The 23,909-nt window shown below is 43.5% G+C and overlaps 1 protein-coding gene across 4 annotated transcripts in view; it reads left to right on the top strand.

Moving 5' to 3' along the window:
* Nucleotides 1–23,909, top strand: part of FGF13 (fibroblast growth factor 13) — a gene marked incomplete at its 5' end in the record, with an annotated part of 238,698 nt that overhangs the window by 12,218 nt on the left and 202,571 nt on the right. Inside the window, one exon of one of the 4 annotated variants that reach the window (XM_082289461.1) lies at nt 3,284–3,366. The exons of 2 other annotated variants lie outside the window; for them this stretch is intronic. Of the gene's footprint in view, nt 1–20; nt 38–3,283; nt 3,367–23,909 lie in introns of those variants that run through there. One more of the 4 variants, XM_082289463.1, reaches the window with a different exon arrangement.

Raw genomic sequence — 23,909 nt, 5'->3', positions numbered from 1 at the left:
TCTTGTCTGATTTTTCACCTTTTCAATTTATGAAACGGTGAGTATTTTTGTTGGTTGTTAAATCTGTGTATTGGTTCAGAAACTCAAGAATGTATTGGTTCAAACACTCAAGAATGAATTTGGTTTTTTAAATGAAGTCTTCAAGTTGTCCCCTGCCTATGCCTAGGTTTCAAAAGTCTTGCTTTCCATTTACCATAGGACAGAAAGATCTGTCCTGGACTTGCACTGGGTTGGGACACGTGCTGTCCTCTAATTCCCAGTCCTGTCAGAGCTCATGTGTGGCACCAGTGTCAGTGAGCCTTGTGATCCCCAAAATTGCTGGAATTACTGCTTGAGTTCTTCTGAAGCTCAGGAGCTCTGTCACAGAAAAGATAAATACATTTACTGGTGTGTTGAAGGCAATGTGGGGATACATGGGCATTTTCACTTAATTCAGAGTGTGTGCTTCTGCCAGACTTAACAGAATAATTACCAGATAAAATTATTTGGGATTTGGAAGCCAGATCTTTCTTTCACTGATAAAACAGCTTGAAAGAAAAATTAGGTCTCTGCATTTTCTAATGGCATGGATGGGGTTAACTTGGTAGTACTGAAAGTAAAGAATCCCCAACAGCCCTGCCTTTGAAACTCATAGTAATACCAGACTGCAGTGAAAGCACACAGGTTTGATAGCCTAAAATGCTGCGGAAGAGACTTGACAATCTGTCCTGCAAGGTGCCAAGCATCTCGAGTTTTCATTTACCCAAAACCTGTTAGCACTCTGGTTTGGTCCCCCTATCAGTGAATGTTGTATATTCTTGTCATGCCATGTTCCCACTATCGCAAGTTCTTACATTAAATGTGTTTCAGAAGGAGCAACTGAGTGTGCATGAGGAAGCCTGACTGAGTGACAAAAGGCTTATAAAAGAAATCAAGAAAACGTAGCACACTGTGATCCGTCTTGTTCAGACGTGTCTGAGTGAGCTGTTTGTCACGGCCCTGCCTCTGTCACTAAGGGAAGATAACGCATCGCTCTTCTTTCATGAAGTTGTGAAGATCATTGCCATTAATTCATCAGCAATTCTTATACTCAGTGTGAAACCCTGTTCTTTTATAGGTCTTTCCTTAAAGTGCTTTTGCCTCCTCAGTCAGATCTCTAATTGCTGTTCTTATTGCTGCTTCAAGCATTTTAAACTATCCCTGTGCCTGGGATGTGTTTGAATAACTACTGGTAAGAGACTTTGATAGCTCATCAGTGTTTATTTGGGTGGCACCTTATAAAGAACAGAGCCTGAGCCAGTACTGTCTTGTCAGGTTAGATTGAAACATGATTTGTGCTGCTCAGTATCAGCCTTGCTGAATAAAATCCTCAGTGGAAGTGTGATATGCTTTGCATTTCATAGTGCTGACCGCTGCTGTGATGAATATTTTAAATGTTTGCTCTCTTTTTTTCAGTTTTTTTCTTTATAAAAAGTGTGGGGGGGTTGTGTTGAATCAATGTTCTGTTTTAAGATAAGCCTGAAGATTGCTAGAATAAACTGTAACTTTGAGGCTTGATTCTGCACTGTGGGATTTGTGTGTGTACGAGGAATTGCCATGATAGTTCCAGCAAGTTTAATAGAGACTGAAAAATGTAAGAGAAGCAGACTTGGTTCCTGAAATCCGATCTTGCAGCAGCAAAAAACCCTGTTGGTGAATAAAAGGGAGCAGAATCCTGTGTTTGGTTTGCATCCTCAAAGATTGCCAGGAATATGCTGTCAACTGGAACTGTGTAGTTTGAAGTTTTACCCTGTCCTGTGCTGGATGTCCTTGAAGGCAGCTGCTGCCTCTCCACTTCTGCTGTATTATGGTCTTTTGTGCTTTAAAATTTGGCTTTGGGAATTATGCTATATAATTCAGTCTCTTGCATTATCTTCATCTTTATCTGTTTCTTATTTATGTTTTACCTTTATTCACGTAAGTATTATTGACTCAAAGGTCTTGAAGGATCATTAACACCTTGGTAAATACGGTGTGAATGAAGAGTCTTTAAAAGGTGGTGGCATCAATTTTGACCCAGTCAAAATACCAGTACAAAGCATGGAAATGTTAGTTTTATGTGCATTTTCTATTCAGTATTCAGATCTGCAGTGTGCTCTGTGATGTCTCTGTGTTTTACTGTATAGAGAGAACAGCTGATGCTTTATAAATTCTAGCTAATACCGCTGTGATCAGTGTAAGTTTATTGCCAGATAAACAAGCTCTTTCTATGGAGCATGACTGTACTTGTAGGCTTAATACCCTGGCTGCACTGATGTAAACAATCATTGGGCTGGCTGGTGATTAGGCCGGGCTAACACAGCTCTCAGAGCACCCGGCAGTTTGAGGCTTACGATCAAGCTGTGGGAACAAACCAGATCTGCCTTTGTTTCTGAACTTTTAAATCTCTAGCAGTGAAGCGGGCTGCCCTAGTCTGCCCAGCTTTATTTTCCAAGATGTAGTTTATTCCTTGCCCACTGACTTGAGTAAATCAATTAGAACTTGTGTGTGTGTGTGTGTAACAAGGCTTTGACGTGAGCTAATTGATCAGGACGTGCAGACGTGAGAAAGGCGTGGGACAGGTTTCAAAGCAGAGGACTGAAACTTGATGAGTTTTCTTTTGATGTGATGTGGTGGTAGCTAAGTTCCCATCTTCTGTAGTCACAGGCTTTTCTCTGGGTGCTGTGGTATTAAACACTCCTCTTTGTATGTACCGAGGTTCCTCTTTTTTCAGCTTGTCCTTTTAGAAACATGTCATGTCTCGATCCTTTTCGCCTCATCTGGGAGGGAGGTTAAGGATGGGAAACCCAAAATGCAAAGACTGTCAGTTGTCCACCTCTTTCAGTAGGCTAATACAGTTCACTAATTAATTATTTCCTGCACCTTGGCTACCTCTGGAAACTGGTCCCTTTTCAGTGTGTCTGCCTCTGTGGGATGCTGCCCACAAGTTGGGGTGACAAACATGTAAGTCCTTCCTGTGCTCCTCCAAGTGCCTCGTAAACCACAAGGACCTCCTTTACATCAGTCTGAAGCACTGGAGGGTGCAGCTAAAAGGGAATGAGCGCCTTGCCAGGCTTTCCTGCAAAGAAAAGGCCCTCCCTTACCCTCAGAAGAGGTGATGGGTGTCTGGACATGGCTCCCACAGCGCGTCTGCTGCCTGAGCGAGCGCATGTGCGTGAGAAGTGGCAGGAGAATCAGTGTCCGCCAAGGACCCAGCCTTCCAGTTCATCACTCCCCAGTATTTTTAGAGTTGTAACGCTTTCTCGCTCTTGTTTTTCCTCCCCAGAAAAATGACACCTTGTTCAAGCTGCGTGTGAACTATTGGGAATTGATGAGTTGTTTGTGATCCGGAATCCGAAGTGAGGGCAGGTATTGCTCACTGCAAGCTCTTCCTTTTCAGGCACAGAAGAAGACCTGATGAAAAGCAATGCTGCTGAATCTTATTTTTAGCTTCTGTCCTGTGGTGTTGTTTTTGTTGTTGTTGCTTGATCATTTGGGTTTTTTTTAGATTTGAGCTGCTTCTGTCAGGGGTCACGTTCTGTCAGAACAGCTTGGAGTTGTGTGTTTATTCTGTTGGTATTACTTGGTGGCCCAGCCTTGCCTCGGTGCCCTGTGGCTGATGTATCCTGATGTGCTGTTGATGTGACTGGCACTCTGCTGTTGTTCCAAGGTACCTTGTACAATAAGCACATTGCCTCGGGCAAATTAACGTCCTGGTATTGATGTGTATTGTACATGACACACCCTCAGAGTGCTGTTTTCTCCCCGTGCAGCCATGTCCCGCCCCGGTGCAGCATTTACCCTGCGTTGCCAATTGCTGCAGCCACCCCAGAGGGCCCTGGCCACCATCCAGCAGCTGGTGCAGGGACACAGGCCAGGTCACTCTCCTCCTTCAGCACTCTCCAGGGCTGGTTGGATGCCGTTCGCCTCTGCAGATTGGCCTGACTCGCCTGCCCCTTCAGCAGCCTCAGTGGCTTGTGTGGGACTGCGCACAGCAGCTTCCCACCTGCCATGGTTTTCTGTCCCAGGAATCCAGCAGTAAACAGAGCACAGCCTCGTTCCTTTGCTGGTGACTTGTTACATGGTGGTGCTTCTTGGCCATGGGTCACCATCAGTACCAAAGTATTTTGTAGGATAACCTTATGCTGTCCCCTCCGGCCCCTTGCAGATATTGCTGCTGTCACTACATCCTGTTGTCCAGGATGAAGCCAGCTGAGGTGATTCTCTAATGTAGATGGCACGTAGATACATAGGGTGTCCTCATCCCGTGGTTTGGTGTGCCAGTTACCAGTCCAGTGGGGTATTTCTGTTGGGTTTGGTGCTGATGATCCCAGCCTTCTCTCTGTGCTTGGTCAGGTGACAGGACGTGCTGTCCATGAAACATCCATTATGGTCTGTGCAAGGTGCTTTTGTCACCTGCTCATTGAAAACGTTTTTTTTCTGGGAACGTTTGGTTTAAACTGCTTTGTAAAAATATTCTTTATTGACTATGTGTCTGTGCACTGTTTTTTGGGGTTTTTTTTTTGCTTCCCTTCAAGTTTTCCTCTTTCCTTCCTGGCTTTATTCTTGCCCTGGCCTGGGATTGCTGTCAGATAGGCATGGGAAGTTGATGCAAATCCTGTGCCCATGGTGTGGACCAAGCTCTCATCTTTGCTTCTGTTATTATTAATGCCTTCCTTCATCTCCTCAAGCCCCTTCCCTTGTTGCACTGACAGCTAAATTGGAAACCAACTGCAACTCTGCTCTAGCGGCGTTTTGCCCTAGGTGCTAACAATCGACTAAAACTGACTCAGATCATGATTTTAATTGGTTTGATTTTTGCCAGTGGCTTTAGAAAGAAAGCAAGCTATTTTAGTCCTTCTTCATCCTTGGTCAATTTTATTAATCTGCCTGTGGTTTTACAAACCTCAAAGACTTTCAGGAGGGGTGGATGTTTGGGAGTGAAGCTCACCCTGCAGTGCTGGTTTGGTTTCTAGTGGGCACCAACGTTCTGGTTTGGACATGCAGAAAATTGCCAGTTTGAGGGGAGATGACGCCTATTGATTACTGTGAGAAGGTGTTTTTCATATAAGAGCGGAGGCATTCAAATGCCAGTTTGTTACTTTGGTTTCAGCTGTTCTAGCTGTGATATTTTTCTCCTTGGACTGCTGGCCCTTGCTTTTGGAACCAAGGGAGGATAATTCAGCACCCATAAGTGTGGAGAGGAGTGATGACACGTGTTTGTGCCATCTTGCTGTGGGACAGGAGCAGTCAGTTTGCTTCAATTTTTAGTGCTTTGATTCTTTGGCAAACACCAGAGGTGTTGAAACTACTCACTCATGCAAAAAAAAAAATGATGCAGGCACACAGGTTTGGTGTGTGAAGGCATTTTCATGGGGGGGCCTCCAGGCACACTGGTTAAAGAGCCTGCACTCCTTCTGCACACATCCCTGCAGTGAAAGGACAGATAACCTTCTCTGAGGGTCCATACAGCTTTCTTCAGTCTGTTACCACCTTCTGCCTCCCCAGCTGCACTTCACTGCTCTCTTGGCTGGGCTGATAGAACAAATTATGGGTAACTAGAATGCCAGTGAGAACTGTTTGAATATCAAAACAACAACAACATCTTGAATAGAACATGTTGCATGAAAAATATGCAAGCAGCTTTGTCTTTCTGTTCATAAGATCTTATTAGGTGTAAACTCTGGCTCCCCATGATCGATGGTTTGAATGACTCTTCACTTTGAGGCTGGGTTTGTTGAACTGTGGTGGTTTAAGCTTCTATGAAATGTGCTCAATAACAAGGTCAGTTCAGGCACTGGTTAACTGGAAGTTTATGTCCTTTCCATGAGACGTATTTGTTCAATTACATTACCTGCTAATTGTATTTCTGAGCAATTTCTTGCAGAGACCTATGGCTGTGTGTTCTTGATATGAAAGCTGTATTATTCTCTTGAGGAGATAATCAGTGACGTACTGAGCTCAGCTCACGCTGTCTGCTCTTTGCCTCTATGCTAAAACCTGAATTTTAGTGGTAGAGGAGAACTTTTCTGTCTGTTCACCCATTTATGATGGAGGTGTTTATTGGATGGCTTTTCCTTGCAAATAGATGAATTGGTTGTGATTATTTTTTCCCTACCCTAAGTTATTTAAAAAACATAATTTATCATGAATTTTTTTGTGCTATTTAAAAACCACCAACCTGAAATAGCTATGGGCCATGCAGTTCATTATTAGAAGGCTCTTCTGAATCAGAAAACGACGTCTCTTTTGAAAATACATCACTTCAAAACACAAATCCTGCTGACTGGTGCTGGACGTTGGAGTGTAGAGATGGCGGAGTTTCTGCTTTCCTGGCATGTGAAGAGCATCTTCTCTCGCAGCCTCATCAGGAGAGGCAGCTTTTGGAGGGAGTACAAGTCCTTTCCAGAAGTGGTGATGAGGCCAAAGAAGGCTCTTGACTTCTCGTGGTATTAATAGGCTGAAATAGAAAATGGGAAGCCTTGACAGGGCTGGTGAGTTGGCATAAAATTCAGCCTTTAAATTATGGTTTGGCACCACAGACTGCTGATGGCACTGAAGCTCCTGGGGCGTGGTAGGCAGAACCCACTCCTCCAATAAAAGTTTATTTCTTTTTCCTGCATCAATATTTATGAATTTTCCCCTGCCACCCTCCAGGCAGCAGTGACCCAGTTTTAGGGTACTGGGTATTTATGGGAGATGGGGGTGAGGATAAAATTAGGGTATGAATGTGGTGTTCAGGGCACTTCACAGATCCATGGCTGTGGATCCTCTGTGGGTGTCATGTGTGCTGGGTAATTTTATTCACCATCTTAATCACCATGGGTTTGGGAACTGTCAGAAGGAGGACAGTGGGTGATAGTGAAGGGTTCTCTGTGGCCACAGCCTGGTCCAGTTTGAGCTGGTCCTGCCATCCTCCACCTAAGGTGGTGTGGCCAGTATGTCTGGCCAAGGGCTCCAGCACTGATCTGTGGTCCGTCCTTCATCCAGGTTAGTGGGCTTCTTCAGGAGGAACTGGCTAAATAGGCAGTAGTGCACAGGGGTTATGTGAGGTGATTTATGAGTCCTCGCTGATCTGAAATAATATCCTCCCATTAAACTGTACATAACCCATTGGAAATGACATTTTAGAGAATACTTATCCGAAGCCCAAAAGATTATGGCGCACTGAGTCTTCTGCCTGAGAAAAAACAGGTATGTTGTAAAGAAAACCATTTTGATCAGATTTCTCTTCCAGCCTTTTTATAAAGGTGGAGAGCTGGGTATTGAAGTTGACTGTCATCCTAAGTTCCTAGCTTTTAAATTGCTACCAAAATGTAATACCTGTACTTCTGAAGGTTTCTGAGGTTTCGTTATATGGTTTTTTTTAAACTGAGGATGCAGTGGTCAGGGTATTCTCTAAGTCATTACATCCATATGTTAAATGAACAAATAGCCTGTGTTTTGGTTTGGATCAGAAGGGATGCTGGAGTGTATTCCTGCACTCGCTGAGCCAGTGGATGCTGAGAGTTGTCTTCAAAATGGTCAAGTCCTTTCTCAGTGTAATTCATGGATTGTGTGAAAGCCTTCCTTAATTGAATAGTACCTAATTAATATTTGATATTTCAGGGTTGTCTTCTCTGCTTTGTGTGTACAGGCTCTGCTGCAGTGCTTTCACACTGAAAGGAGATCCCCAGAAGATGAGATTTTCCAGGCTGCTTAGCTAAGTAAATTCGTCTCATTAATAATAAGGTCTGCACAACCTGGTGCTTCTCATTTCAGTGGAAAAACTTTTCAATGACCGTATACATCCTGAGATTGTGTTTATTCCTTTATGCATGGAAATCTGGCTGTGTAACACTCCAGCTGTTCATTTTTTGTTATGTTTTTAGTAGCAGTATTGCTATTAAATAGTCAGTGATAAAACTTCTCCACAGATCAGGTTTAGCTGAACAAAATGTGTGGCTTGAGCACCGAGCAGGCAGGCAGTCGTGAAAGCAAAACGTCAGAGGAGAGTTGCACATTAAACAGCTGACGTTCAGATGGGCAGTACAGACTCAGGATTATACAGTTACTGCTCATCATTGACATTTTTTTTGTCTTTGTCTCCTGAAAACCCTTCTAGGCATCTTTCAAAATAGCATCTCTCTGTCCCTGAATATGTTTAGAAAAGCTTAGCCGCCAAAGAATCTTAGCATGAAGTCTTAGTGCTTTTCATTGAAGGGATTAGTTCAGTATACCTTACAAGGGCACTCAATTTCTTTTCCAGTACTCTCAGATATTCATTGTATCCTTTCCTGGGAAACCGTTCTCCCTCTGCAGTTTCTACAATGGTTCTGGCTTTCTTTTGTCTTCAGGCTCTTGTGATCAAGTGCATTTTACTTGTCCAAGTTTCTCTTTTTCTGTTCACGGTAAATATGCTTGGGCTAAACCCACAAGTCCTCAGTAGTGCTGTGATGGAGTTGCTCTGTAAATACCTGGTTGTGGTTTGTTCACCTGGTTGTGGAATGTTTCTTGTATGCTTTTAGTCCTTTTAACTATTAGGTAGTTGCAAGCAAGACAGAGGGGAAGGAGAGTGTCTGGAGCTGAACTAATCCTCAGCAAATGCCTATGAGTTCCTAAATGACAGTGGTAAGACAGAAAATTGAAGCAGACCAAGAATCTGGAGATGTAAAAGCTCCTGTCTTTGATGGGAGACCCATGTAAGTGCACAGCTTCCATTTTCCTTTCCTAAGTAATTTTGTTCTGACTACAAAATCATTATTTCTGTGGGTTTTGTTGCTTTATACCATGGAATTTGGGTTTTGAGGCATGACCATGCTCGGAAAGGCCTGCAAAGGTACAGGATCTACCCAGACCATGGGATGCTGAAGTACCCTCTGAACAAGGGAGAGGAAGCATCTGCAGGACACCCCAGGATGCTCTGTGTTTGTGACTCCATCTGTGGATGGGCTGGCACATCTGCATGGCAAAGCACAGCTCTGTGCAGTCACTGCCTCGGGGTCTGGAGGCTGAGTCTGTCAGCTCACTGCTGTGTCCCGTGGCTGAGCCCTTCTCTGGCTAAAACACACAGCTCTCGTTTGAGAGGAGAGGAGCTGGCACTTGCCTGCAGCATTCTGCAGTGTGATGTGTGGTGCAGTGCAGATGTACCCCTAAAGGTGCCAGGAAAACAAAGTCACACAGGTACTCTTGATGTTACTACAGGAGACAGGTGCAGTTTAAAATTTCTACTCTACCCTCCTACATCTAAAGACCAAGTTTTCCAGCAGTTCATCAAACCTGCTGCTCCACAAGATCCCTGTGTGTCCGGACACCACTTGAGCAGGGCACCTGTGGGTTTCTTGCCCTGTATAGCCTGTGTTGTGTCTGGTCCTTCAAACACTCCAGAAAATGTAGTAAAAAGAGACCTTGGGGCAAGCAGCTCTTAGAGACTGGGACAGGCCCCTGGAACAAGAAAGGAGAGGGCAGTGGTGCCCTGGGGAGAAATGCCTCCAGCACTTCTCTGCTTCGTGGGTCCCATGGCAGATAGTTTGGAGCTGGTTTTGCAGGTGGGCTGCTGCGCTGGGCGTCAGCACCAGGCGGATTTGCACACCCTAGCTGATCCCAGGATGTCCCTCTGGAATTTCCCAGGGATTTTCACACCATCTGCCTTTGGACCTCCCATTGAGAGGCTGTTACGGGTGCGACCACGGTAGTCAGGAGGCTGATCAAATCCAGTCTCTTTCCCTGGAGTGATCAGAGAGTCTTGGCTCCTGGAGCTGCAGCGTGCCTGGAAACGCCCGGACCTTTGGTGTCTTTGTGCTTTGATCTATTATTTTCTCAGCTGACTCCCTGTGGACCCTTTTCCTTGTGTCCTGCCTCCTTTCTCCACAGCTGCCAACCTTTCATGTCCCTCACACAGCACCCTTCTTTCCTCCACAGGTGCTAGCCATCCTTTCCCTAAAGTTGCCTAATTGAATAACATAATTAGGTTAATTCAGAGCAGTCATCTCTAACCTGTATTTAGCCTGGAGTTTGCTTCTGCTTTTGTCAGATCTGGTGAAGGGATTATGTGCCAAAGACTTGTTCAATCTTTCCTAATAAAATAGCCAAATAAATGACATAGTTCTTTCTTTCTGTCCTCAAACCACCATGGCTATACCAGTGCTACACTTGGAGACATGGATTTATTTGTCTGACTGTGCAGAACAGGCCCATGATTGATGCAATTCAGTGCTTTTTACTTAATTTCTTACGATTACGCTGGTTAATTGGAACTTTTGAGAGAGCTTTTAGTTGTTACAGATATGCAGGTGCCTTCCTATTTGTCTGCAGTCCTGCATTATAACAATTCAAATCATCAGCCTGTAATGTCTTCATGTTAATTACTCCTTTTGTGAGATGAGATTGGCAAATGAATCTTCATCAAGCAACTGATGAGTACATCTGTGACTTTGTAATTTAAAACTAAGGTTAATAAGGCCAGGTCCTGGTGGGAATCAACTGGTGGTCTTGGTTGTAGAGGTAATGAGTCTGGCTTCCCAGTTTGCATGCCTCCATTTTCAGAGGCTGGCTAAATTAGTAACCAGAAGCAGATGTGAAGTACATTATCCACTCTGTAGATGTTAACTACAGCTGTGCAGAATGAACAAATCTCACTTCTTTAGAAATACAGGTGTGTGCCTTCTGAAAACGCTGAGAAGGCTCATTCTCCTTGTAGTGACGGTGCCAAGTAGTTACTAAATACGTGTTCCAAAGGGGGCTGGTGTTTGGGAGTACCACGCTGGCTTTGGGCTTTCATCAGACAAATCTTCTGTTCTCTGCTGTTCCCTTATCACTTGTGGTTTGCTTGAGCAGGCTTATTTGCCATCTGAGCCTTGTGTTAATCTGTGCACAGATGTGACCGTGGCCAGCGGCTGTGAGGCATCTGTCCAAGCCTGGGAGAACAGGAGTCAGATTTGCTCTTGTTCTGCTTTCCTTCACAGAGGTATGAAAATCCTCTTTCACAGTGGATCCTTCAAAATGTTAGTGATTTAGATTCTGTAGTGAAAAAAAAGCCCCAGATGAAATCCTGGGTGGGTTTGTGTGATCTGTGCAGGTCACCTGCCTTCAGGAGAACAGAGTTGTTTCATGGAGCTGGAGCCCTCAATGTCTGCCTCATTCTGTCCTGTTCTGCTCGGAAGCTGAGCTAAACCTTGTGCCTGAGACCTGCACCCAGAGTGTTTCTTGCAGGAGGAGGTGGTTCCCTGTATGAAAAAGGCAGTATGTTTCATGGTGGGGTTTGCATTTCATGTCTTGATTTAAAAAAAACTCATGTATTTCTTATGCCCTGCTTATGGATGTTGAGGATCTCAAAGACAGTATGGAAGTGATGTTCAGATGGTATTTCTTGGCATCAGAGGGATTAAAAGATCAGCTAGAGCCATCTCTGTGCCCGAGCTGACTGTTGCTGACTGTTGTCTCCCATGTGTGGCACTAATGTGTAAATCCTAGAATTGGAACTACCTGTTCTATGCAATAGAATTTCTGCTAGGTTTTAGTGCAGCAAATCATATTTTACTGTAATTTATTGCTTCCCAGTTAATGTAAGTTATAGATACTCATTAACTTTGGAATAAATACTAAATTTTACTCTTGCAATTACGAGGCAGTATTAGGATATAATTTAAATCGGCTTTAATACAGAATGTTAAGAAAAATGAACAGGATTTTAAATGTAAATGACACATATTTATATGGGAGCTCTTTACCATGTAATTATTAATCTGCATGCCCTGCATGTCTAGATTACGTGTGAATGTTCTTTGTGCATTAAGTGCAAAGTAATCAGAGGTAGAAGATGTCTTAAAGATAATAAAACAAAATCCATTCATTGTGTTAATGTATTCATGTTCAAAAGCAGGTGAAGACTCTCAAAAACATTTGCCAGAGAGAACATGATTTGCAAAGAGATGGAGCAGGGGGGAGAAAGGAAAACCCGTGGGCTGGTAGTGTCATAGCTAGTAACGTATAATCACAACAATGCATATCAGGAAAGTAAAATACTTATTTGTATAAAAATATGAGGATCCTTGTAAACCTGTTACATAGAACGGGTGCTGTGTTCCTTAAGTTCCCTGGCTGCTGCTCCTCAATCCAGCTGTGTGCTGGAGCTCTCACTCAGGTTTGAAGGGCATGGGTTTGGGAATGGTTCCTTTGGGCAGTGTCCCCTGAGCTGGCTCTGGTGCCCAGGCTGCTGTGCCTCCCTGTGCTGTGGCACTGCACTGCAGGGGCTGTGTGCAGGGGCACAGGTGAAGGCTCCTGGTGGTGAGATGGACTGAAAGTGGTGCCCACCACGGGGGTGAAGAACCACCTGGGCATGAGAAACAGCGGGGTGGGTGTGTGAGGAGCTCCCTGCCCCTCTGCACTGCCTTTCTGCACACAAGTTCAACTTGACACCATCTCTACAGGATAATTAAAATACCTGAACAGTGTTTAGCCACAGAAGGGGTCTTAAACTTCTTTGGTTTTTGCATGGTTTAAAACTGAAAGGGAGAAAGTTTTTGCGGCTGGGTCCATATTATTAAAAAACCTGGCTATAAGCTTCAGTGAATGACCAAGTGACTGTTTTGTTCTCACATGATTATGTCAAAGTAATGCAACTTCTATATACAGACATCTGTTCTGCTTTGCACTGAGACCTGAGTAAGGTTAATAATTCAGATAGCTCTCATATACGCCCATGGATTATTCGATTCTGGTACTTAGCATAATTATGAAACTTAGCAGGCAGTTCTTCCAAAGCTGTTTTGACAAAGCTGTAGATAGAGGAGTTTTAAGATGAGGTGCTGGAACACATCCACTGAAAGGGGAAAACAGTTTTGGTATGGTCAGTACTTTGTTGGAAAGCATTAAAGCACAGGATGCTGTGTCTGGCTTTGCAATGGTAGTGTGTTTGAAGTTGGTGATTAGGATACTAAAAACTATTTTCAGGAAGTTTGCCACAATGAAAGAATAAGCAGGCACAAACCTATTGGCAAATGTTCCCCAGTGGCAGCACTTGAGCACTAGCTTTTGTTAGGAAAATGCTGCCTTTCACAGTACTTAGCCCAAAACTCAGGAGTTTGTGGTTGGTGATGGGTATCTCCAGTCATATTCCAAGGTGCAAAAATATCTGTGAAGTTATTTGGATTTATCTAAACAATATGAAGTACAAGAAAAACGATGCAAATATATCTAAGTAGCACTCTGCCTTCATAGCTGAGGTTGTCTCCCTTGTTAGCTTGCACTGCTGAACCAATTCACCATAGCAGCAATTCCTGGCAAATGCAAGGTGAAGTATGAGTCCTTAGGCTTTTAGTTTTGTAGTTATAACAAATTATACTCAACCCCTACGTTTGTTGAAAATATGACATCCCAGTTTGGTTTTTAGGGACAGTGCTGTGCATGATTACATGGTCTGTCAAATATTTTCATCTGTGTAAAGCTTGAACTGAGCAAAGTCAGTGGGACTTTAAAAACGTTGAGTTTCTTCAGTTCTGTGGAAAGCGCTGTTGTGTAAAGGAGAAGGACCCAAACCAGCATCTTTAGTGAGAGAGGGGGGGAGAGGGGGGGTCACACCTCATCTCTTGCATTCAGAGAACTGGTCAGATACCTGATGTGATTGCATCTTTGAGTCAGAACCACATGTCCAGTCAGGCAGGCCAGAAACTGGGTAAAAATGGGGAAATATTGTAAGCTAGAATGTGCACAGCACTGCAGATGCTGGTAAGGGAGAGATGTTGGGGGAAAAAGTGACCAGTCAAGAAAAATACAATCATCATTTCTCCTTATGCAGAACAATTTGTTTGTTAGCTGTGCTATTAAGTACTGTTAATCTAGATAAATGCTCTAATCCCATCTAAATCCATTGCAAAGCTCCTCTGCAGACTTTAATGAGACTAGAACTCTTTCCATCACTAGTTCAGAATTTCTTTTCTTGGAGCCACGTGCATGTGAGGAGGGAAGGGGGAAAGGAGGGTGTGTTTTGAATTGGGGAGCAAATGCACAAACACTTGTGTGTAAGAGGGAGAAACGATCTCATCTTTGCCACTGCGGAGCAGGAGTATTTATCCACTTGCTTTGCCTGTATCTCAGCTGAGAAAAGATTTGAATGTGGCTGTTTTGCAGGTTCTTCAGGAGCTGGATGCTGAATGCAGCTTCGTTCTGACCCAGCATGGCCATAACATTGGAAGGAGAGAACTGTTAACTGTGCTAGGGCTTCTTTTTCTCTTTTATGAGCACTGGCATAGGCCTCCAAAAGCACAGGTCGTGGATGGTGACTTAGGAGTTGTAGCTTTTTGTGCTAAAAGGAGTTTATACAGGCCATTTTTTTGCTTTAAAAACCAAGCATCTAACCCTTCTGTAACTGGAGAGAGGCTGCATAAATCACATTTGATGGAGTTGAGTCCGTCTCTGTACTGATACAGATATTTCAGTGGAGACTTAGAAGGTATTTCTCAAGGTCAAAATACTTTCTTGTGTGCTGAACCCATCCTTCCATTTCCTTCATGTTAAGTACACCTGATGAAAACTAAGTGCTGTGTGTATAATCAGCAAGTGACTGTGTCTGTTGAGGATCAAAGCATTTTGCATCTTCTCTCTGTTATGGCTGTGGGTGCAGCCAGTTTGTCAGAGAGATGAAGAACTGAGCAGATTCCCAGTGTGTCTTCCATGGCACAGGTTCGGGGAGAAAATGTCTTTGGTGTCTGGAAGGAGTAAAAGAGATCACTGAACTTTGATTCTTGGTAGTGGTTGTTACACTGAGCAGTGCTGGGTTGTCTCTGGAAGTGACAGGGTTCAGGCTTGACCTGTGGCTGGCCCGGGTGCTCTTGGTGTGGCAGTGGCTTCAGACACTGAGCTGGGCATCCTGGACTGTGCTGGTGGAGCCAGCTCTGCACAGGGAGTGCCACTTCCTGGATACTGAGAACTCCCTGCTCCAAATTAAGTTAAGGGTTGGACTGGAAAAGATTATATGTGCACAGAGCAAGACACAGCCCCATTAATTGACCGATTTGCTTTGTTTAATTTTTGATTTAGTGAGAATGCTGAAGTGATGACTCAGTGAGCCATGCTAAGATGTAATCTGGAAATACCACATATATGATGAGTAGTCCCTTCTAATATAGTCTGATCTGAATATTAGATTTATTTCATAATTGGTTTCCTCTGCAGGAAGAGCTACTTGTGTCCAAAGTATTTCAATTAAAAAGGAAAAAGAAGAGAGGGGGAAAAGAAAAAGGCCTGGAGCTGTGGGCTGATGAGGTAAACAAGTGATGTCATTTGCTCATCAGAAGGGCTGTTGCAAGTATGGGACAAGTGCAGCTGAGCATGTGTGGAGTGTTTTATGGGAGAGGCTGTGCCTCAGTGACAAGTGCTGGTATGACTTAAAGATGGCAAGAAACTGCAGTGTTAATTTACTGGATCGATCCTATTTCAAGGAGCACCTGGTGGACAGCAGTGCAGGTTTTGCACTTCAGAATAGTTTCCATTACTTAATAGACTTCCAAATTTCGAGGAGGTTTTTCATGTGGTTGGAGCCTGTTGTGAAGAGAATTCATATTACAAAGAACAAGATACAAAAAAACCCCAAACCAAACCCCAAAACACCAAACAAATAAACACCCCCAAGCACCACTTCAGCTCCCCACCCCTCCATCCCCCAAAAGATCAACTTGAAACCGAATGCTTGAAGCATTTAAATGCAAGCAGCCACATCTCTGAGGCTGTAGGCTTCACGTAAACACTCTCAAGGTAGTACAAAACCTTCCGCTCCTGCACAGACTTAATATAAGATCCTGTGCATGTTGTCTTTTCTGCTCTGGCTTTACCGGTTGAGCCGGCGGTAAGGTTCAAGTGGATTTATGGTGCAAGGAAGAGGTGCTGGTGCTGTTAGAATGTTTCCTGACTCTCCATTTCCGCAGCTGTAGGACTCACACACGGTGTAACAGGGGTACCTGCACTCCAGTTTTCTCTGGCTCTGTACGTGCATGCACAGTTGGAATAGCGGTGATGAGGGGAAGGTGCAGGAATCTGCTGGCGATGGAGTGACCCAGGGCAGCTGTGGAGAGCAGAGCTGTGGGAGCAGCTGGGGGAGAGTGCCACGGGGAGAGTTTGCCTGCATGTGGTGGGAGAGTGCAGGCAGCTGAGGGGTCACTTCCCAGTGCCAAGTGGAAATGTGTGTTGGGGGTGCAGGGCTGCTGTGGCCCACGAGGACGGCAGTGATTCATGAGCGAGGCCCGTGAATCAGGCACTTCACACGCCACGGGGCCGTGGGTGTTATAAGGAGATCAGTGAATGGGACACAGAAATGACTCACAAAAACAAAGTTTTAATGGGGCAAGCATTGTTTTTTATAAGTTGTCACTCAGTCTTTGAGGTGGATGAGAGTCAGACTCTCTGAGACAATTTAGGCAGTCCAGGCTCACGTCCTCATGTCTGAAGAGGCAGAAGAATTAGCCTTTGGAGCAGCACAAGTGGTAGCAGGACCATCCGTCTTACTAAATGATCTTTAGAAAGCAAGAGGCCATGATGTGATGGAGAAGTTTATTGGCTTGGCTGTGTTACCTGAACACAGGTGCTGTTCTCTGTAGGGGCTGCAGGCAGTGTTACCTGAACACAGGGGCTGTTCTCTGTAAGGGCTGCAGGCAGTGTTACCTGAACACAGGGGCTGTTCTCTGTAAGGGCTGCAGGCAGTGTTACCTGAACACAGGTGCTGTTCTCTGTAGGGGCTGCAGGCAGTGTTACCTGAACACAGGTGCTGTTCTCTATAGGGGCTGCAGGCAGTGTTACCTGAACACAGGGGCTGTTCCTGTGTAGGGGCTGCAGGCAGTGTTACCTGAACACAGGGGCTGTTCTCTATAGGGGCTGCAGGCAGTGTTACCTGAACACAGGGGCTGTTCTCTGTAAGGGCTGCAGGCAGTGTTACCTGAACACAGGGGCTGTTCTCTGTAAGGGCTGCAGGCAGTGTTACCTGAACACAGGGGCTGTTTCGCCTGCAGCACAAGCAGCCCCATCCTGAAAAGCTTGCAAACGGTGGCAAGATCCTAACCACAGGAGTAATCCTTCTGCTTGAGCCAAAGTTTGGCAGCTTAGAACTTTTTATATTTTCTGGTTTTTCTAAGCAAGAGAAACTTAAGGGTGAGTTACAACGAGTTCAATGAAATTAATAACAACATATAAGACAACAAACCATAAGGATGAAGTACACTTAGCAATAATAACGATGTACAGACACTTCTGCTTGTATTTCCTGATGAAGATCTATAATGACTGGCTTATTTCTTTCTTCTATTATTACCTGCCATATTTGAAAATGTCCTTTTCGGAACTTATTGCAGAAATTCTTTTATTTTAGTCCCATTTTTCCTTAACATCAGAAAAATAATTTTCTTAAATACTCAGTGGGAATATGTGCTTGGTGAGATAAGTGAATTAGAAATTGAAAAATGGTCATATATATTTTGATTCTGATTCTGTGTGCATTCAAAATAAGACTCAATTTCATTATATTTTGCAGTTTCAGAAAAAGTAATCGCTGCTAGTGCATGTTTTCAGTACAAGTCTCAATTGTTCCATATTTTTGCCATCCTATTGCTATTTAAAAAATAATGGGAACATCTAATATTGGAGGCAGAAGTGGAAATGAAGGCTGATATTTTCTCCTGAGTATTTTTTTACATGCTTAATGAGGTAATACAGAACGCCTTTATTCTGGTGTTTTCTCTTTTCAATATTATTTAGGAGATCTGCATATGTGTGTGAGATGTATAATATATGAAAACCGTAATGAGAGGAGATCGGTGATCTCTCGTCTCTGCCCAAGGCATCATTCACTGTGGTATCTGAGCATCTAACAAATCAATTTGCTTGCCATTCAGTCTATTTGACTTCTCTGTGCTACACTGAAAACCCACTGAAGTTAATAGAGAGGCTCCTATTGATTTTGGCAGGGTTTGGATCTCATCCTGATTTAGTTTTTCTTTCCTGTTACTTTTCCCCTTACTCTTTCTGATCCCTCATCTGAGAGGAATTGGAGAGTTTCCTATGCAGAGAGAAGGGAGCTGCATTTCAGGATGTGCCTAAGCAAGCAGTGCTTGCATGGATCTTCAGCAAGGGAGATCTGATAAACCCTAAGGAAGCCCACAGAAGCTGAGATGGATTTGCTTAATTTCTTCATTTTCTGTCTCTCGTAGCCTGGGATGACTGAGGCTGCTGAGGCATTATCGGAGACTCGGCACAGGTTGTGCCTGTCAGAGGCTTTTAAACTGGGGTCAGGGCTTTGGGATGTGATGCTGGTGCCAACAAAACTGTGCGGGGTATGGTGGCAGGCATATACTCATAACAGCATTCAAACAGGAAGAGATGTTTGGAGAATGATTTGCTTATAAACCTGCTAGCTCTGAGGTTCGCAGACATATCCACCTGTTTTGGCTGCTCATTGGTGTAGCTAGGAATTAGTCTTGTGTTGACTAGTGTAAGTTAAAACTTCGTTTAACTGACGAAACGTGCGTGGATCACTCACAGGCTCAACCTCTCAAACTGTTCAGGTGATAATTTATTTTAGTAGAAACAGGAATCAGTGTGTCTCATTTTGTGAATTCTTTGCTTGCTTTGGGTTCTCAAGACTTCATTGTCTTTTTACCCTTTACGGAGTAAATTGCCATATCTGGGATACACTGACTCCATAGCTTTTGGGTGGTGTTTCTTTTTGTGTGTAGTTCATCTTTAGGTGGCTTGGAAGTTCAAACTATGCTTTCCACTCTGACAGAAATATACATACAAAGACACCTTGCAAAAAATGGCACTGATGCTACTTGGGGTTTAGACTGATGTCTCAGTTCCTAAAAGGAGTTGCATGGAGGGCAGTTAGAAGCCCCATTTTAAATACAGTTTTTTCACAATGGATTTTTTTTGATGGTCTAGTCTAGTGAGTCTAGTGAGCCGGGATGTATATTTGTGAAATTCATATCCTCAAATAAACACATGTCCCAGTAAAAGTGGGTAAATAAAACCTTTTGGCTCAGAGCCTTCAAGGTCACGTTTATGTAACAGGGTTCAGCCTGGGCTCGCGCTCGCACTCACTGGAATCTTCCAGTGAACTGTGAAAATTCACGTGGGCAAAACCAGCAAGAAAGTCCTTTACCATTTTTCTTGCATTCAAAGGTGTAAATATTATGACTAGAAATAATTAGGGGAGAATGTGTGATGATGTGATAGCTATAATTATTGTGTGTGTATTGCCACTTAATTAGCAAATGCATTGCTGGCATCTCTGCAACTGGATCCCACAGAAATGCTGTTGCTCTGGGGACAGGTGGTTCATAATCCTGGGGGTTTCCAGCGTTGACTTTGTGCTCTTCTCAGCCTCTATAAAAGCTGAGCTGGTCCATTCCCCGTGTAGCCCCCTGATCTGCAAAGCCTGGAGGTGCCACATTGCACCCTTCTGTTATTAGCTTTGGAAAAGCAGGTTTCCATTGGCCTTCAGGTTTGAATCTGTGCAATTACTGGTGTGGTATGGAATTGACTTACTATGGGATAACAGCTGATTGCTGTATTGTAGTGGCTTTAACTACAGGAAAGGAGAAGGCCCTTATGGATGGTGAGGAGAGTAGTTTTTTGTCAAAGACGTTATTTTGTAGTGCAGCAGATGCTAAAAATAAGACACTGAGATTTACTTTATTCCGTGATAGTGAGTAGCATAACTGAGTTCAGCTAATTAGAGCTGATTTCTTAAAAGCTTTATCATTTATAAAAGCCTTGATGACACTGCTTTCAGTAGGTTATTGTCAAGTGAGTGATTTCATTTGTTTAGGTTTCAGTCATTAAAATTGCTACCTGGCAAGTACTCATGTGTTTGAAGCCAAATTCTATTGCTCTTACCTTCCTTTGTGAGAATAGTTCCAAGGTAACTGATGGAACTGCTTACAGACTGAAGATCTGGTCAATGTGATTGTAATCCAGGTATTGAACTGAATACTGACAGCCCTATTTGCTCTCAGGGAATATTGAAGATGTGCTGCCAGATGTCACAGCAAAAGAGAAATGCTAAAACATGCTTCGGGAAACCGCAAAGCCATGACATTAACTGAGAACTGAAATATAAATAGCCTTGCCTGCAGTTCATAAAAAAGAGAGCTTAACTTCCCTGTGTAGGCCAGCTGGTGACTTTTCTGTCAAACCTTGGGTGCTTGCTGGTTGTCAGGAAATTACTACCTCATGATAGCCCGTGCATCCAGCCCATTATTCTCCTTACTGGAGATCCCAACTCTGGTGGCCTTTGCTGAGCTCAAGAGCACTGAAATAGGTGTTACATGAATCCAGTAACGTAGGAGCTGGTCCTTGCCCTGAGAAGGTACATTTAAATAGATAGGACAGAAGAAAAGATGGGCCGGGGGTAGGGAAGGAGATCAAAAAAGGCCAAGTTTGCTGTAGCTGATGACAGCATTTAGTGGCTGGCTGCAGAGCTCAGTCAGAGGCTGTGAAATGTGGAGCTGTGCAGCTGCCGAGGGAGATGATGAGCTGGGCACCGGGAGGGGATTGGTTTGTGCATCCTCGCGCTCACATTGCTCCCCTGGCACTTGCTGCTGCTGCAGAATGGACTGGACTGAACCTTTGCCCTGACACAGGACAGAAGTTTCTGTGTCCATGTCCCCTGGCTCTCAGTCAGTGCCTTACCCACTGCACTGTCTCAGATGTGTTCATTGGGCTGTTAGTCAGGCTGGTGATGTGTTGGGGTTTTGTGTTTGCTCTCGGGCACTTTGCTATCAATATCCTTTTTTTAAAATGGATTGATTAAATGTACATGTTCATAAGGCAGGTGAAACCACTTTAAACAAGAAACTAATGAGAAAGTACTTTGCTATAAGAATTATTTTTTTTCATAACTGTGATTAGTGATTTGCTTCATTTTGTTCCACTGAGATATCATTAAACTCAGCATGCTTTCAGCAACTACTTATGTAATGGGCAATCACATATATGTTTTTAATCTCCTTTCATTTTCATAAACCTTTAAAGTGTTTAAAGAAGCAAAAAAATCTCTTGTAGGGAGTTTTTTCCTCAAAGACAACTCAGCATCCAACCTCCGCAGGAAAGAATCTGTGTCTGTATGGATTGTGCTGTAGACACACAACTCTGGGGGAAGATCAGAGAAGGTCAAAAACAGGGCCCAGATGGGCAGACAGAGCTGGGTGAGCAGGGGCGGAGGAGATGGGTGGAGATGAGTGAGGGAGAAGGGCAAAGGAGAAGGATGAGAAGGCCAGAGATGGAAAGGCAGAGATGGGTAGTTGTGGCACTTGGAAACGGGATTTAGTGGTGGGCTTGGTGGTATTAGGTTAATGGTAGCATTTGGTGCTCTTAAAAGGTATTTTCCAACCTATAAAATTCTAGGACTCTATGAAAATCAGTGGTGTTTGAGTACTAGCACCTCCTTGTCTCTGTCTAAAACCAAAACTGAACAGAGCCCAAAGACAGAATCAATTCTGTGGCTCTCAAATGAAACTGTTAAGAGTAGGTTTCATCTGAGGGCAAAAGGGACACATTTGCTTTCTTTGTTTATATATTTATAAGAAATACAAGCAGGATAAAGATAAAGCAAGGGAACATACAAGTCGTGCTATGATGCCATGTTTTCCTTTTGAGAAGGTAGTATCTGTGCAGTGGTGCTTACCCAGGATGTAGGTATGCTCACTGTAAGCAGTGAGGCAGTGAAAGGCCATTTTAAGTTTGAATTAAGCTTAAAAAGCTTCATGAGATACAATAGGCACCGTGCAGACACCTGAATTAATATTAAAGCAATCTATCCTGTTTTCTCAGCTTATTCTGGAAAAGGAATGTGCTTAATAATGAGTTGTCCAACTGCCCAGGCAAACAGTCATACAGAACCAAAAGTATTTTATTTGTCTGTGGCTCTGAATTTTTAATGAAAACTCATGTTAGTCTCCTATGTGGAACATACTGCCTGAGGACTTGCATTGGAATGATATTTTTCACCAAGTTTCATACTTCTGTGGAGGAGAATGCTATGAATACCTGATGATTAAGTCACTTTGTATCTTGCCATACAAGACTGTAAGAGTATAAATTATTCAAGTTTAGTGGGTGTTGAGACTTCTGCATCAGTTGTGCTCTGAATATAGAAACTGGGAGGCTTATTCAGCAAAGGAGCATATTTGGAACAACTGTTGGCAACTTGGAGAAATCTTGTTTTTAAAGAGAATGAGAGAGATCGTGTGACTAGTAAAAAAATAACTGAATGAGCACGTGGTCTTTAACAAAAGGTGTTTTCTTTGTGCAGCACTTCACTACCAGTGACAAAATCCTGATGTTAAAGTGGGATTTTGAGTTACCCTCTGAGATCATTAAACACATTTTGGGGAAAAGTATTTATAGTTATAGACCATATTCTGTCACTTTTCCTTGATGTTGTCATTATCTTTACGTGGCAGGGAGCTTCACTGGAGATTAAGACAGACTGATGGTGTAGGAAAGTCTGGTCTGGCATTTGTGCAGAAGATGACACAAGGCTGGTTCAAAACAAGTGGAGGTAATTTTGACAGCAGAATGCCCACAAGGCCTCTTACTGCCTTCACCTCTGTGGTGAGGGGATAATTGTGGTGAACATGGGAACAATGACCACTAAAGATGAAGTTATGAAAATGCTGTGCCTCTTGTTAAATGTGTTTAACTTGCAGTGAGAGAAATGCATTTGAGCAGGTGTTGTGGCGTTAGCCTGTCCTGCAGTAGCAGAGGGTTCAGGAAGCCCATTTGCTCTAAATCTATTCAGTAGATGCAGAATAAAACTCAAGAATTCCTGAATATGAGTACTCTTGTTTGTCAGCATAAGTCAGTGGAGAATGCCCCTCTGGGAACAGTTCTGATGCTCTCCTTCCTCCCTGGATTCTACCTCCCTTGAGTTGCTGTGTAAGATGAACACACCTTGGCCCATGGATTTTTGGATAAGGCTCTGTGTGCTCTGAGGAGTGTGCAGATACATTGTACACCCACAGAACGTTAGTGAAACACTATCCAAAGCCTAATTAGGAGTATTATAGCTCAGCATGGAGAAAAAAATTGTGGGATGCAAGATTTGCTGGTGTGCAGGTTTCATCTGTCATTGTGTTTCAAGCCAGCAATTTATCTTGTGTAGACTTTACACATTCAAGACCATGTGATGCTTTTAACCATTGCTAGGAAGTTTCAGGTCTCACACTTAACAATTAAAAAACCTAAAACCAAACACAAACACCACCCAAAACAACAACAAAAGAGCCTCACAACAAAAAGTCTTGCGAAGGAGGCTCGCCATAGAAAGGCCCATCTGAAATACAACACGTGCTTGTTGGTTCTCAGAGATGGCCACTGTCTCCCTTCCACACCAAAATTGTTCATTATATACATTCTCAGATTGATCTGTGGAAGCTAGACTGCTGATTTACATTTAAGATGGCTAAGTACAGTAAACATTATAGGCTGCTGAATTTCACATAGACTGGCCCCATTTCTGTTAACTGTAATATGATTTACCATTTACCTTCAGATACTTACTGTGTTTTCCCCTTCCAAAGCATTATTGGATGTCTGTGTGATTCAGTCAGGCACTTCGGGCCCATTGGTGGGATCTCATCATTGACCTTGTTTTCAAGTCAGCTAGATAAATCTTGGTTGAAGGTGGCATCCCTCTCCTATGTGTGTGCTTTTTTCCTGCTCACTTAGAAAATATTATCAAAATACATGAGGTTTGATTCCTTCAGGAGTTACACTCAGATCATACTTAGATTAGAGAATTTTAAATGCAGATTGAGGGTAGCTGTTGCTCAGTGCAGAAAGCTGCTTTGTCTGCCCTGGTATGTGAGGATTTCATTTGGTGCTTCGAAGAAGGTTATTGGATTGGGCTATTTATTGCAAGGCCTAGGTTTCACTGAAGGATGGTAGTA

The sequence above is a fragment of the Coloeus monedula genome, assembly GCF_965178545.1.
Source record: "Coloeus monedula genome assembly, chromosome: 12".
Lineage (NCBI taxonomy): Eukaryota > Metazoa > Chordata > Aves > Passeriformes > Corvidae > Coloeus > Coloeus monedula.
The sequence above is the reverse complement of the archived record's forward strand: the minus strand, read 5'-3'. Positions and strand labels throughout refer to the sequence as shown.